Source organism: Gorilla gorilla, chromosome 13 (assembly GCF_029281585.2).
Source record: "Gorilla gorilla gorilla isolate KB3781 chromosome 13, NHGRI_mGorGor1-v2.1_pri, whole genome shotgun sequence".
Classification (NCBI taxonomy): Eukaryota; Metazoa; Chordata; class Mammalia; order Primates; family Hominidae; genus Gorilla; species Gorilla gorilla.
In genome coordinates, this window is record NC_073237.2 from 46,242,145 (window position 1) to 46,257,642 (window position 15,498).

Genomic DNA, 15,498 nt, shown 5'->3' on the forward strand with positions numbered 1-15,498 from the left:
TCAAATCTTACATTACAGTTATTGCCCAGGGCAACCAGATAGCTGCCTTTGGATAGCCTCTAATTGACTATAGCCAATAGATTCCCCTCCCTTGTAAATTTCTGGTTAAACTCACACACATCATTCTGAACTCTATAAGGCTGCTGGCAACCAGTCTTCAGATGATTGAAGGAACTTTTGTGTTTGGTATTATAGTGAGCAGGGTGGTTTAGGGGTCTTACCAACCTGTGTGAATAAACCTGCTGGGCATGAAAGTCACTGGACTTCTCAAATTTCTCAAGTGCATACTATATCTATCACTGTATTAGTATGTTTTCATACTACTATAAAGAACTGCCCAAGACTGGGTAATTCATAAGGGAAAGAGCTTTAATAGACTCACAGTTCAGCATGGCTGGAGAGGCCTCAAGAAACCTACAATCATGGTGGAAGGCAAAGTGGAAGTAAGGCACCTTCCTCACAAGGTGGCAGGAAGGAGAAGTGCCAAGTGAAGGGGAAAGAGCCACCTATATAACTATCAGATTTCATGAGAAATTCACTCACTATCAGGAGAACAGCATAAGGGAAACCACCCCCATGATCCAATTACCTCCACCTGGTCTCTCCCTTAACACATGGGGATTATAATTCAAGATGAGATTTGGATGGGGACACAAAGCCTAACCGTATCAATCACATAGGGTTAAGTAATAAATGAAAAATGTCCAAAGAGCAGCTAGCCCACAATAGATTCTAAATAGTATCATTAGTTTTATGATATGTTCTTAAGAAGAGAATCGGAGGTGATACTTAGTGCCCTGCTCAAGATGACAGACTTCTGACTCAGTAAGTTTCACTGCTTCTTTCTTCTCCCCTCTCCCCAGTAAATTACCTGTGTTTCTTTTGCTAATGTGACAATCATGGAGAACACAGAGGTCCTCTTTCCTTCTCAACTCCATTTCAACACTGAAATGTAGGGCAAAATCTCCTTTTAGGCCAGATTCTTCCACTGACGGTGTTTATGTGTGAAGTTTAGGCCAAATCTGAGCCACACTTGCACTAACCACAGCTAATCCTGTGGCTTACATACCTTCATTTCTCACTCCCTCCAGTCTTACCTTTCCAGATAGTCTGTATTTTCCCTGTCCTTGATTTTCTATTATTTCACATTTTCTGTCTTATTATATGTGAACTTGTGAGCTGCCTCAAATCCTTTGTGAATACATATGCATGCACATAAACTATATAATCAACTATGTTTTATTATCTTGACAGCTTAACTCTAGGACCTTGTGTTTCAGGACACACAGTGCTCAACTTTCTTTTCTGATCTAGTATCTATCCTGAGCCTAGGCTTTTTGGTACAGTTATCTGCCTGCCTTTCTATATTAGTCAATCTCCTCTATTACATAGACCCTGTGTTCTTTAATTACCACTTAATAGATTTAATGTGGACTTAATATGACTTTGTCAAATCAACTTGTCCATTTTTAGTTAAAGGGACTTGGAGGAAGCACCAACACTATCACATGGTGCAGCCTGGAACTCATGTCTGGGCAGAAGCGTCAGCAGGTGAATATAGTCCCTGGTTCTCTCAGCAACCTATTAGAGGCGTCCTAGGGCTAGAGTGCAGCTGGATGAGATATGGTGCTAGACTTCAGCAGGGAGCCTCCAGCAGAGCTTACTGTCCTCTTTGTATAAACAGAGCATGAGCATGGCCTTTGTGCAATTCATGGACAGCTTTGGGATCAAAGTCTGAACTTGGGTATAACCTGGTCAGGAAAGAGCTGGGAAAGGTGGCTACTTGACACTTGGGGACCTCGGGAGTTCCAGAGCTTTGTGGCCCATGAGAATTGAGTTTGTGGCTAACCTCTCCAGCTAAGAGGTAGCATCCCTGGTTACAGCTAACTACTTTCTAGGCACTCTGGAAAGAGCTCTCGAGGTCATATGACAATCTGTTTACTTCTCTTATCCATCTCTCCATCCACTCAACCCACTCAACCAAAGGTTGTGTCTATTCTGAAGACAGAAACTGGAGATGAAAAAAACAAAGAAGACACTATCCTGGCCTCCAAGGAGTGCATTTAGCCTTGAAGAGAGAAGCATATATGCAGATAAATAAGGGGACAGAAGTGTTACAGGTGCTAGGATAGAGGTGTGTTCAGGGTGCAAAGGACGCACAGTCTTCATTTTGCCAGAAGTCAGAAAAGCCTTCACGTGGCTCTTGAAAGATGAGGGAGTAACTACAGGTTGGGCTGGAAGAGAGGTGTGGGAGACAGAATAACATGCCAGTGGGCAGAGAGTCTTTAAGTAATAAATAAAGTCCAAGAATGTGACCAACTTGAAAGAGAATTAAAATGTTTCTGGGATCATCATTTGTAGGACTATGTACCAGCTCCACTGAAGATTGAGCACACGTATTGAAAGAACATTAACTACTGTCTGAATGAAGTATCAAATAATACTTTTGGTTTTTATCATAAATTATCTTTAAAACAATTGTTTGAATTTTATATAGCTTGTTTTGTTGTCGTCCTTTCAAATTGAAGAAATCAAGAAATCTGTTGAAATTTCTCTATGTCACACAGCTTTAATATGTTGGAAGCAAAATTTTACTCCAGTTCTTTCTGACTTTACACTAACGTTTTTTCCCCTGTGCCTTTGTGTTTGTCTGGGAAATGCACTGATTTTTAACACTTGTTTACAACCCACTTTATTTCAGTTACCATAATAAGTACATTATCACTGCACATTACCCAACAATCACAATCTGTATATCTTGAATATGGTAACAGCAAATCATATTGAATTATTTTCTTATAAAATAGTGTATTTAGAAAGTATGTCAATTTAATGCATGATATTTGAAAAGAAGGCCAAATTCAGTGGTGATAAATTATTACACAGGTATTTCTAAGTGTTTTATACATATCATCCACAATGAATGATCAAAGCAAAACGATATAGGCATTATCATTCCTATGTTGCAGATGGAGAAACTAAGGGTTAATAGGTTTGATAACATATTCAAAGACATACAAACAATAAGTTGCAGAGGCAGGATTCAAATTGAGGTTCTTTTATATCCTAAACCCCATGCTCTTACATATTACACTATAAGAATGAGAGCAGAGTAAAATGGTTTTATTCCTGTTCTTTTATTCGTTTTATATTTACAAAGCCCTGAGGTATTCTCCTAAATTCCTGCTCTTATCGCAGTAAAACAAGATGAAAAGTTTTTTAACCCATTGCTCCTTCTAAGGCCGTAATATTGTATAGTAGGGAAGGTGGGGCACAGAAAAAGTAAAATAAAAAATGTTCTTAGGAACTTTCCAAGAATATATGGCAAAATCCAAGTTAACTCTTATTATTAGTGAGAAAATATCAGAAAAACTATATGAAAGTAACTAAATAAGTGAATAATGATAAAAAAGAAATTTAGCATAACAAAGCACGCTCTTCTTAATCAAAGATAACTTGACATCATCCAATACAGTAGACATACTGGAAGGTACATGGCTAGAATCATCAAATTTATTGCTCAAAGAGATTCCCAAATGGATATAGGCAAACATTTCCTTAACAAAGTCAATGTGCTGTATTCATTTCTGGACCAAATTTCACTCTCTGTGGGAAATCAATTTCTTTCCTCAAACTCCAAAACACTGTTTGATAAACTGTCTATGCTTTCAGTAAAAAACTGACATCTTAAGTTTTAATACACCAAGCAAAATAGATGAATTTTCAAAGGGACCCAATCAGGAATTTTTCCAGATTGAATATTTCATAACTTGATACCATTCCTCACAGTTGAGAAAGATTAGCAGAGGTGAAGACTAGAACTCAAGCATTAAAGATATTCTTTTGTCTTGAATCCATGCAAGCTACATGAGTCTGAGGGCCACTATGTTTATCTCTGCAAAAAAGTATACTGAAAGAGGTCATCATGACTTTTTCTTTGTAATTAGTTATCCTATTTTGTTTATCCTTCTATTCTGTTGCTTGGATCACATGAAGAAGAAAAAGAGGTATGTTTTTTATTTTTGCCTGTATTTTATTTTATATACATTAAACTTATTAATTTTCAGCTTAAACATAACTCATTTAGAAAGTGCTCTGAATCAGTACTCTATTAATTTATGTTACTTTATATGTCACAAGGTTTCCCTAAAGAGAAAAGCAGGAGAGGTAAGGTATATTACCTCAGTAAACAATTATGGCAGCCATTCAAAGTCAAAGGATGCATATAATAACCCATGTTTGCAACTTTAAGTTAAATGATAGTATAGACTAAGAAAAATGTATGCGTTTATTTTCTGTGTATAGCTGTGTTTGCGTTATGTAATGATGCTTGAAGTTTTTAAACACCATGTGTAATCATCTCTTCAAAATCAAGCATAATAATCCCTTTGGTATTTCAAATGGAAAAGAATTTATACAGTTCCAAAAGAGAATCAAATGAGTATAGAATAAGAGTATAATAATCAAAGTAAAACATTAAAAAACAAAATTATATTATCTGACTTGTGTACAAATTTTTTTTTTTTTAATATAGAGATAGTGTCTCGCTATTTTGCCTAGGCTGATCTCAAACTCTTGATCTCAAGTGATCTTCCAGCTTCAGCCTCCCGAAGTGCTGGAATTACAGGTCTGAACCACTGTGCCTAGCCAAATTCATTTTTTTAAGTATTCACTTGGTGTATTACATAGTCCTGAAGTTTACTTGAGTTGTTTTATTTTGGGTTCCTCTTCTCTCTCAACAGGAGTAATAATGCCTTTGGGGAAGTTTAGCTAAGAGCCATCATTATTATGAGCCATCAGACCATTTCATTATAATCAGACAAGCTATAATCAGCTTGGAGACAATATTCATATATTTATATAAGACTAATGACCATACTGCAGATAACAAATCCAACAGGAAAAAAATTTAGCAAGTTTATGAACCATTTGTATTGTGAAATTTATTTTCAAAGAATTTATAACTACAGTTTGATCCTTACTTAGCACATACATTTTACCAATAATGAAGAATTTTATAAATCTTGCATCCTGTACCAAACTACCTTGGAGGATCAGCATATATCTCTATGTGCTAAAACTCAATTAAATAAAAAAACTCAAATATATCCACCAGCATCAGCTTATTTAATGCTACATTTTCTCCAGAAAAAAGACACTACCCAGCTTTGGACTTTAAGCCACAGGATGTATAACTTTTACATATTAAGAGCTATTGAAAGCTTCATTTAAGTTGAAAATGATAAAACTGTCAAAATACAAATAACTTTAGAATCTTAGGTCACTTCAAAAAGATTGTTTTTTCTTTCATTGCCCAATATTACTTGTGAAAATGCTAACACTTCTGAATAAATATGGAAGGAAAATGCATTGCTCCATTTAGTGATCAATTGTCTTATATTTGATGGGTTCATTATTTCAATAATATATTCATTTTTTATTTTTATTTTGAAAATAAACACTGACCTGCATATTTCAATTCCTAGGGAAAGTGAGACTATCCTAACAGAGGAGCCGTATTTTTTTATTATTATTATTATTATACTTTAAGTTTTAGGGTACAGGTGCACATTGTGCAGGCTAGTTACATATGTATACATGTGACATGCTGGTGTGCTGCACCCACTAACTCGTCATCTAGCATTAGGTATATCTCCCAATGCCATCCCTCCCCCCTCCCCCACCCCACAACAGTCCCCAGAGTGCGATGTTCTCCTTCCTGTGTCCATGTGTTCTCATTGTTCAATTCCCACCTATGAGTGAGAATATGCGGTGTTTGGTTTTTTGTTCTTGCGATAGTTTACTGAGAATGATGATTTCCAATTTCATCCATGTCCCTACAAAGGACATGAACTCATCATTTTTATGGCTGCATAGTATTCCATGGTGTATATGTGCCACATTTTCTTAATCCAGTCTATCATTGTTGGACATTTGGGTGGGTTCCAAGTCTTTGCTATTGTGAATAATGCCACAATAAACACACGTGTGCATGTGTCTTTATAGCAGCATGATTTATAGTCCTTTGGGTATATACCCAGTAATGGGATGGCTGGGTCAAATGGTATTTCTAGTTCTAGATCCCTGAGGAATGGCCACACTGACTTCCATAACGGTTGAACTAGTTTACAGTCCCACCAACAGTGTAAAAGTGTTCCTATTTCTCCACATCCTCTCCAGCACCTGTTGTTTCCTGACTTTTTAATGATTGCCATTTAGAATGATTGCCATTCTAACTGATGTGATTTTGATTTGCATTTCTCTGATGGCCAGTGATGATGAGCATTTTTTCATGTGTTTTTTAGCTGCATAAATGTCTTCTTTTGAGAAGTGTCTGTTCATGTCCTTCGCCCACTTTTTGATGGGGCTGTTTGTTTTTTTCTTGTAAATTTGTTTGAGTTCATTGTAGATTCTGGATATTAGCCCTTTGTCAGATGAGTAGGTTGCAAAACTTTTCTCCCATTTTGTAGGTTGCCTGTTCACTCTGATGGTAGTTTCTTTTGCTGTGCAGAAGTTCTTTAGTTTAATTAGATCCCATTTGTCAATTTTGGCTTTTGTTGCCATTGCTTTTGGTGTTGTAGACATGAAGTCCTTGCCCATGCCTATGTCCTGAATGGTAATGCCTAGGTTTTCTTCTAGGGTTTTTATGGTTTTAGGTCTAACGTTTAAGTCTTTAATCCATCTTGAATTGATTTTTGTATAAGGTGTAAGGACGGGATCCAGTTTCAGCTTTCTACATATGGCTAGCCAGTTTTCCCAGCACCATTTATTAAATAGGGAATCCTTTCCCCATTGCTTGTTTTTCTCAGGTTTGTCAAAGATCAGATAGTTGTAGATATGCGGCGTTATTTCTGAGGGCTCTGTTCTGTTCCATTGATCTATATCTCTGTTTTGGTACCAGTACCATGCTGTTTTGGTTACTGTAGCCTTGTAGTATAGTTTGAAGTCAGGTAGTGTGATGCCTCCAGCTTTGTTCTTTGGCTTAGGATTGACTTGGCGATGCGGGCTCTTTTTTGGTATTTCAAAATAATGAGAGCTATCTATGACAAACCCACAGCCAATATCATACTGAATGGGCAAAAACTGGAAGCATTCCCTTTGAAAACTGGCACAAGACAGGGATGCCCTCTCTCACTACTCCTATTCAACATAGTGTTGGAAGTTCTGGCCAGGGCAATTAGGCAGAAGAAGGAAATAGAGGGCATTCAATTAGGAAAAGAGGAAGTCAAACTGTCCCTGTTTGCAGATGCCATGATTGTATATCTAGGAAACCCCATTGTCTCAGCCCAAAATCTCGTTAAGCTGATAAGCGACTGCAGCAAAGTCTCAGGATACAAAATCAATGTACAAAAATCACAAGCATTCTTATACACCAACAATAGACAAACAGAGAGCCAAATCATGAGTGAACTCCCATTCACAATTGCTTCAAAGAGAATAAAATACCTAGGAATCCAACATACAAGGGATGTGAAGGACCTCTTCAAGGAGAACTACAAACCACTGCTCAAGGAAATAAAAGAGGATACAAACAAATGGAAGAACATTCCATGCTCATGGGTAGGAAGAATCAATATCGTGAAAATGGCCATACTGCCCAAGGTAATTTACAGATCCAATGTCATCGCCATCAAGCTACCAATGCCTTTCTTCACAGAATTGGAAAAAACTACTTTAAAGAAGCCGTACTTTTAAAGGCATTTTCTTCCTTCACTCGTTCATTTGCTTACTCAATCATTACTCTGAATAAGACAGTCACAATCTCTACTTTCCTAGCTTTCACTGGTAGAAGAAAAAGAGGAAAACAAAAGTATACAATCAGATAAATGCAGTTGCCAGATGTGTTAAAAGCACTTTGAAGGAAACAAGCATGAGACAAAGATAGAGAATTAGCATGTGTGTGAGGGAGTGAAGCTATAGGGGCCTACTCTAGGTAGTACAGTTCTGGAAGGCTTCTTTGAGGAGGGGACACTTGTGCTGAAGCCTGAGGGCATGAAGAAGCTGGTCAGGTTGAGGGCAGGAATAGAGAGCATTTCAGGCTGAGGGAACAGCTTGGGCAAAGTCCCTAAGGTGCAAAGGAGTTTGGTGTGAGGAACTGAAGGACTAGGGTTAGTAAGCAAGGAGTGAGAGGTGTGAGATGAGAATGGAGAGATGCATGGAATCAGATTCATGGAGACTGGAGGCTGTGATCAGGATTTGGAAGAAAATAAGAACTTGAAAAGTTGAGTATAGATGATCGGGTTTGAAGAGCACCCCCAAATAAAGCCATCCTCATCTACTGAGACTATCAAAAGCTGAAAAGGCCAGCAGAGATTAGGCCAAGCTCAGGCTCTCTGCATCCCTGCCGTACCAGGCAGTTTTTCCCAAATTTCATCAAGGAATCCCAGAGGAGGCCCATCTACTCTGGTTGGTTGGCTGCAACAGCCACATTTTTACAATTAAGCCTGAATATATTTATTCCATTAAGATCTCTGAGCTAAGTTTTCCAGAACTACAACTTTCATGGACTCCTCTTTTACGATGAGGTAAGGAATAAACACACACACACACACATACATGTATGCCTTAAAATGCAAATAAACTCATGTTATTTTATAAATTATTCACATCAGTAGCTCATCTAATTCCCAGCCAAATGGATTTATCTTAGCAGTTTGTTTAGGAGTGGGTAGGAAGAAAGGGGAATGCAAATCTGGAGACCTCTCTAACTTCATATAAGGTATCACAAACTGAAGCTCTATGTAGTAGATGAATGGCAACGTCCCTGGAATGAAGCTGTGTTACAAAACGTCCACCCGTGGAATGGCACAATGTTCTAAAATATACAAACTTATTTGACCAGTCTTAACAGAAAATAGGAAGTGATGTATGAATTGTTTTTTTTTCTTTTAAGTTTCAAAAATACAGTTTTTAACTTTTCACAAGACGTGAATCAGCTAAAATAATTTCCAAAAAAAGAGAAAAATGTGTGGACGAAATCACTCTCTGTGGCCATTTAATTAAAAATCTGCTAAACATCTTACCAAATGAACATATGACTTCAATTTTAGCAAAGAAAATAGAAGTCACTTAAAAGGGCCATGAGATAAACAAGTTTTCAAGTGTGACACTAATGTCTTATGTCCATTACCAATAGGGCTTATGGCTGATGGCATTTGCTTGTAAACAAATTGCTTTACAGTGATGGATTTAACTATCAAAGGTCAACCAGTACCAGCTCTTTTCAGATTATAAGGCCAAAGAAAACACCACTAGAAGAAATGTCTCCTTGCAAATGTATCATTACTTCTTCAAAGAGAACAATTTTTAAAAAACTTTTGACTATGTCCCTGGAAACAGCATGAGACGTGGAGTCAGACAACTTGTGTTTGTTCCCAGTCCTGCTGCTTACAAGCATGGAACTTAGCCTTGACCCTAGCTCCTCATAAGAAAGATAAGACTACAATAACCTGTCTTTTAGGATGTTAGGAGGATAAAATAAAATCATAAAAGTGCCTAACATGTAGCCTGGCACACAGATGGCCTTCCCAGAGGCAGTTTTGATCCTTGCCACCAAAAGCATTGGAGGATACACCACTAGAGCAATTGGATAGTCTGTTCCCACAGAAAGGACTACACACAGGCTGCGCAAGGGTAGAACCACTTCCATTGAAGAACTAGTGAACTGACTACAAATTTTACTGTTTGGTGGACACTGGTGGCTGTGACCCCTCATTCCTCAAAACAAACAATATAAATAATAACAGCCAACATTTATTGAGTGCTTACTGTATGACAGGTACCATATTAAGGGTTCCCATATATCATTTAATTTAAGCCTTTCATCTTATAGGAACTATTATGAAACAAGGACTGATTACTAGTCTTCCATGCATTCTTAAACTGGGCTTATGAAGAGGTAGCAATGCCATTTTTTGGAGAAGCTAATAACTTCTGAAAAGATGTATCTTGTGTGTCACCCACTCCTTGGTGTCAAGTACCTTAATCAAAGGATAGTCACAGCAAATGCAGACTTGGCCAGGAGTAAAGGCGGGACGACAACTTGGAGAATGTGGGTGTACAGAAAGTCTAGGCAGGCTTGAGGGTGGAAGAGGAAAAAGAAGAGAAGCAGGACAGGGGAGCACTGCTTCTCCTCTGCCATTTTGGTTCCAGCACTGGGGTTCTACAAATATCAATTTGTACAGTCCTAGACCCTGGGCCACGAGGCATGTACGCTGCTGGGACTGTTGAAAAAGCAAGAAGAAAAAGATGGGGGAGGGTGACCTCTGCAGCAAGAAAGCAAGATTCTTGCTCTTAGGAATCTCAACTCATTCTCCCTGAAGAGAATGCTTTCTATGACTTCATCAAGCTGGAATGGGAAAGCAAGACAGGTTAACATTGTTACTGGCACAACTAGGAGGACCAGCGCAGGGGACCATGAGATACAGGGGTCAGAGAGAGACAGCAGTGCCCTTGGAGGGTGCATGTTGCTTTTGTTAAATTTCTGTCCTCTTCATTTTCTGCTATAATAATCATGTGTTCACCTGTCAACTTTCTCAATCTCTTCTCTACTGGTGTCTTCCTTTCTGCCTGTAAATATGTTCAAATCTCTTATTTAAAAAAATAACTTGACTTAGCCACTTTTTTATTCTCAGGGTTTAATATGCTTTTTTCTCCCCCCACGGTCAAAGGAGGAGTCTAAGGTCATCACTTTAGCACTGAGTTCAAACAAATGCTCTTCTTTTTTTCTTCCTACACATCCTACTTCTCAGAACCCTATTTTTTTTTCCAGTTACAGTTTCATTGTCACTCGAACTGTCCTCTTCAGTAGGTTTATTAGTCACATTTCTCCCCGCCAAATTCAATAGCTCTTTTCTGCTATCATCATGGTTGTTATTATTACCTACAACAAAAAGAAGCTACTAAATAGCACTAAATTAGTATATATATATACAGTGGAGAATTGTAATGCATTTTGCCCATCCTTACAGGAAAATCTGATAAAACATGAGTGTGTGCAAACAATTTTAATACAGGGATTCAAATAATAAGGGACTGGGAGGATAAAGAAAAGGGCAGTCAGTCTTTGCCCTAAAAAACCCTATGTTTATGGCATAGAGAGATCTGCTTCTCAAAGTCCATACAGGGACCCAGCGAAAGGAAAATTATGTGGCTATGGGAGTAGGCTGTCCAAACAGACGGCCTGTCCTTTCCCTTTTGATGAGTGTGACAAATTGTAGTTCTATTTTTCCTTCCATTTCCCCATTATCTCTTTTATTCTATTTTCCTCTCTTCCTTTCATGTCCTCACATCTGGATTTGGACATCAAAGCAATCTCTGAAATTTAATAGATAAAGGAAAAAGAGTGGGGAGGGAGAGAACCAGAGGAAGAGAGAGAGAGCCAGAAGAGGAGACAGAGGCTTCTTCCAAGGCAAAGGAGCTTTTCTGAACAGCTCCATTGCTAGCAGAGGCACCACGGATCCTACTGTAACTGTTCCCAATTCCTCCTCTTCCCCTGCATATTCCGTGTTATCATGTCCTCCCACTGTGGCTGCCATAAACATCATTTCTATATGATTCTTCCCCATTCCTAGTCAACTTGCATTCTATGTTGATGTCACCGCTCCCAGGGTCATCTTTTCAAAACGATTTGAATCTTATAGTGACTTGACAAACCTGTAGTGATTCTTGAGTTTGAATACAATCTTGAAAGTTATTTGAATCTGCTGGGGATGAGTTCTGAGAGGAATGGGAAACCCAAACAACAGCAGCTTTATTTATTTATTTAGCCCAACCAAAAAAACCTGTAAAAGGAAATCTAGATCTAATACATTGACTCCGTGGTCACTCATCACACTCTTAACGTCTTCAGCACATTTTTTTCTAAGTATTCCTTATATCGTTTATTTCTCTGGTTAGATAGTTCCTGTATATATTATATATAAAGTTAAAATAGGAATTGCAGCAAGCAGAAATGATCTACTTTTAAAGTATATGTTTCATACAGTGCTTGCAATAAGCTGCTCAATAAATGCATATTGCATAAATAAAACCTACTAGGAATAGGGATATGAAAATACTCTAAGTTGGCCAGTCTTTTCTTTCATTCTCTAAAACCACACATTGTATATTTTTGGTTTTGCACTTTTTTCTATATTAATTCTTCTTATAAACAGTACTGTAAATGTTTTTTGAGTCTAGTAAAAGTGTAGTACTGAATATTTGCTAGGTGATCCAAAAATTATCCAGTAAAAGAAATTTAGAAATGTCTTCTCCAAATATCACGGTTCAGTACCATGGAAAAACACTGGAGAATACTGTAGCTTCCAAAATATTATTAATTTTTTCCAAAGCCATTTTGACAATTAAATCATGGAAAGGTTCAACAAGCTTAATACTCCACTCAACATTAGACACCTATGGTAGGACGAATTTCTGAACAGCCCCATGATATGCTCAAGTTGTGTTACATTTGATCTGTTTATAATCATAATCTAGAGAGTCAACTTGATATGACTTCTTTAGGGGATTTGAAGAAACTGAAATATAAGGAGATTTTGCCCAGGACAGAGAGCAACTTAATTTAGAATTTAGCCTTCCTGACATGCTCTAAGTGGTGATGTTTTCAATATCAAACAAAGTCTTAGGAAATAAATCTTTCATAGAAACACCATTATTGATTTATTGAAGCATAGAAGGATGAAACATAATAAGTCATTGCAAGAGTAGAAAGGTCAGCAACAAAGAACCCAAATATTCCTATTAGAAAAGTTAAATGGACTTAATTAATTTTAAGCATGAAGATAGCAACATGAGAAAATGACCATGAAATGTACCACTTTTAGGAAAGAATACCATCAATGTCAAACACCGTAACTATCATACCCAGTGTATTTCATTACAAGAAGATCTTAATTGCACTTATCAGAGGGCCAGTTACACAATTATAATTAAAGTAACAATAAGGTTTTCATTGAAAGATTCTAAGAATCCCTTTTATTACTCTCTTTTTCAAAGGCTCCCTTCAAGTGTTGTATTATAACTTCATGAAATGGAGAGAGAATATGGGCATAACAAAATATTTCAAGAAATAAAGTAAGACAAGTCACTGGAATAATAAGCTTCACAAAGCCCTCTAAGAATTGATGCCAGTTACCACAATTATTTGCAGTCTTAAGTGATATACTAATAATCGGGCCTGGAAATTTGTGGAAGTTGGGCATCCATGCTGGCAACTGTGAACTTTAAGCTGGTAATTGGATTCAGGGAAGAAGTATTCTTGCCAAGGCCAGAGCCTTTAAGGAACCTTCTTGGGTTCAGGGATCTGAGGCTCAGCTAAGGGCTCAGGTCCTGTCCAAGGTAACAGGCCACTTTCATTAGGCTGTAGGCTGAACTTGTGAGGTTCCTTCTCTGACGTTTATGCCTCCATGGATTGAAGAAGAAAGTGGCTTAGTGTGGTTGGTCTCTGTCGCCTGAGATGTCATCAGTCTCCCAGTTTCCTCTCTGGGCCTCCCAGTCAATGCAGTGCATGTCCTCCTCAGCCTCAAGGGTTGAGGGTGGCTGGACAAGACAGGAGCTCTGGAGTGCTGAAGCACATCAACAGAAGCTCCTACTAGCAATTTTTCAGAGGGTGCATAGGAACAGGGGAAGGACAAGCAGCCAGTTTCTTCTTTCCCTGACTCCTATCCCTGGGACCAGATGACTGCCTGGCAAGCAGTCACCCATACAAACTATCTAGGCCTGCTCATAAGCATTCCAGTCTGAACCCAGTCCTCAACTGGCACCTGCCAGCAGAAATATATGACCTAAATATTTCTTTTGGAGTCCTCTGCTGCTCCCTTTACCACTGTAAAAACAGTTATGAGAGGATAATTTTCATCTGCTTACTTGTAACATCATTCTAGATTTCTTGTGGAAATTTGGATTATTTTGACACCTGTAGGCCGGTTAACAAGAAAACAAGTAGGTTCATGTGCCCTAGGGGTACGATGGAGCAAAACCCACTTCTCTGGAATGGCAAAGACATAGCGCCACTTATTGGTGGGTGGTCAGAACTGGTCTTTCCAGTCTTGTCATGGAATTTATGAACACTGATGGGAAGAACCAGCAGTTTGTTAAGCCAAGGAGAATGGTTATCAAATGGACAGGAGAAAACAATAAGCTTAATACTTAAAAATTAATATGCAATAATTATTTTAGTCAAATTTTTAGTCACATTTCAAACAACAGTTATAATTCTTCAGCAGGATTTATTTAATGGGTTCAAATTTGGAGAAAGCTGCTGTTAGACTCAGTGCCAGAAATCAATGCTTATCTTGTAAATAGCTGAATTATCTCCCAGTTTGGGAACAATCAATAAAAGCCTGGCTTGAAATAGGGTTGAAATAGGCACTCTGATTAACAAAATAAAGGACATAATTCAGACAAGCATAATAAGAGTCCTCTGTTTAAAGTACAAGAGTGTGCTGGTCACAAAGACAGTTCCTAATCTCTCCCACTGAAAAGTGACTTCCATGGAATAAAGTCAGCTTAGATGGATTTTCCATTTAAATGGTCAAGGATTAAAAAGAGTTGGTTGGACAAGCGTAACTCATTCATATAACATTCCACTTAAAATACACACACACATCATGATATCCTTATGAAAATAAGCTGTCTTCTTAGTTGCTGGAATTTGAAAGCAAAAGCTGACACTAAACCATTTTGATTAATCTATGACATAGTTGGAGGACTATGCTACACTTCATTCCCCTGAATTTCTGAGCTTCTGTGACTATTGTATCACATTATGCAATTTGCAGTGCTGGATCCCCTTAGAGGTTACTTATACAAAAACATACATTTCATTTGAAACCTGACCAGGTTTCTTGTTCTAGATAGATTCATTATGACAACCTTTAATTGGGCAAACTGCCAAAAAGCAGCCAGTTTAACAGGCTCTTTTAAAATGCAGCACACAGACTAATATGCTTATTTGACTTACTTGTTGAGAATGATTTATTGAATAATACATGCTAGAGATAGAGTACAAAAACCTTTCAAAAGGTAGTTCTCAGAGAGTTTAAAAGTCCACAGAACTGGCCAGCATAAAAGAAAGACACTTGAGGAGTTTTTTTTAAAAAAACATATCTTGCCAAACACAGTTCTATAATAGAGTGGAAGACATGTATAATGGTGGGAGCTGAAGGAGTTAATTTCCTAGTAAAAATTAGTTGCTATCAGGCTTTTACTCTATACAGTTGCAGGGAGCTCCATGGATGAGGAATAAGAAGGGCAAACATATTTCAAACTACGACATATCTGTAACTTTTAAGTTTTATTTATTTAATTTTACCAAATTGGGGGTGGAAAAGGGCGTTAAATCTTGCCCTCCGGAATATATAAAAAGGCTTCTTAGGTTTGTAGGAACTGGCCTGATATAAGAATTTGTATTTGCTTGCTAGTTGTCTTGAGAAAAATCTTATACAGACACCACATAGCCTTCTATAGAACCAGCTTAGATCAACTGGGAAGTCTGCT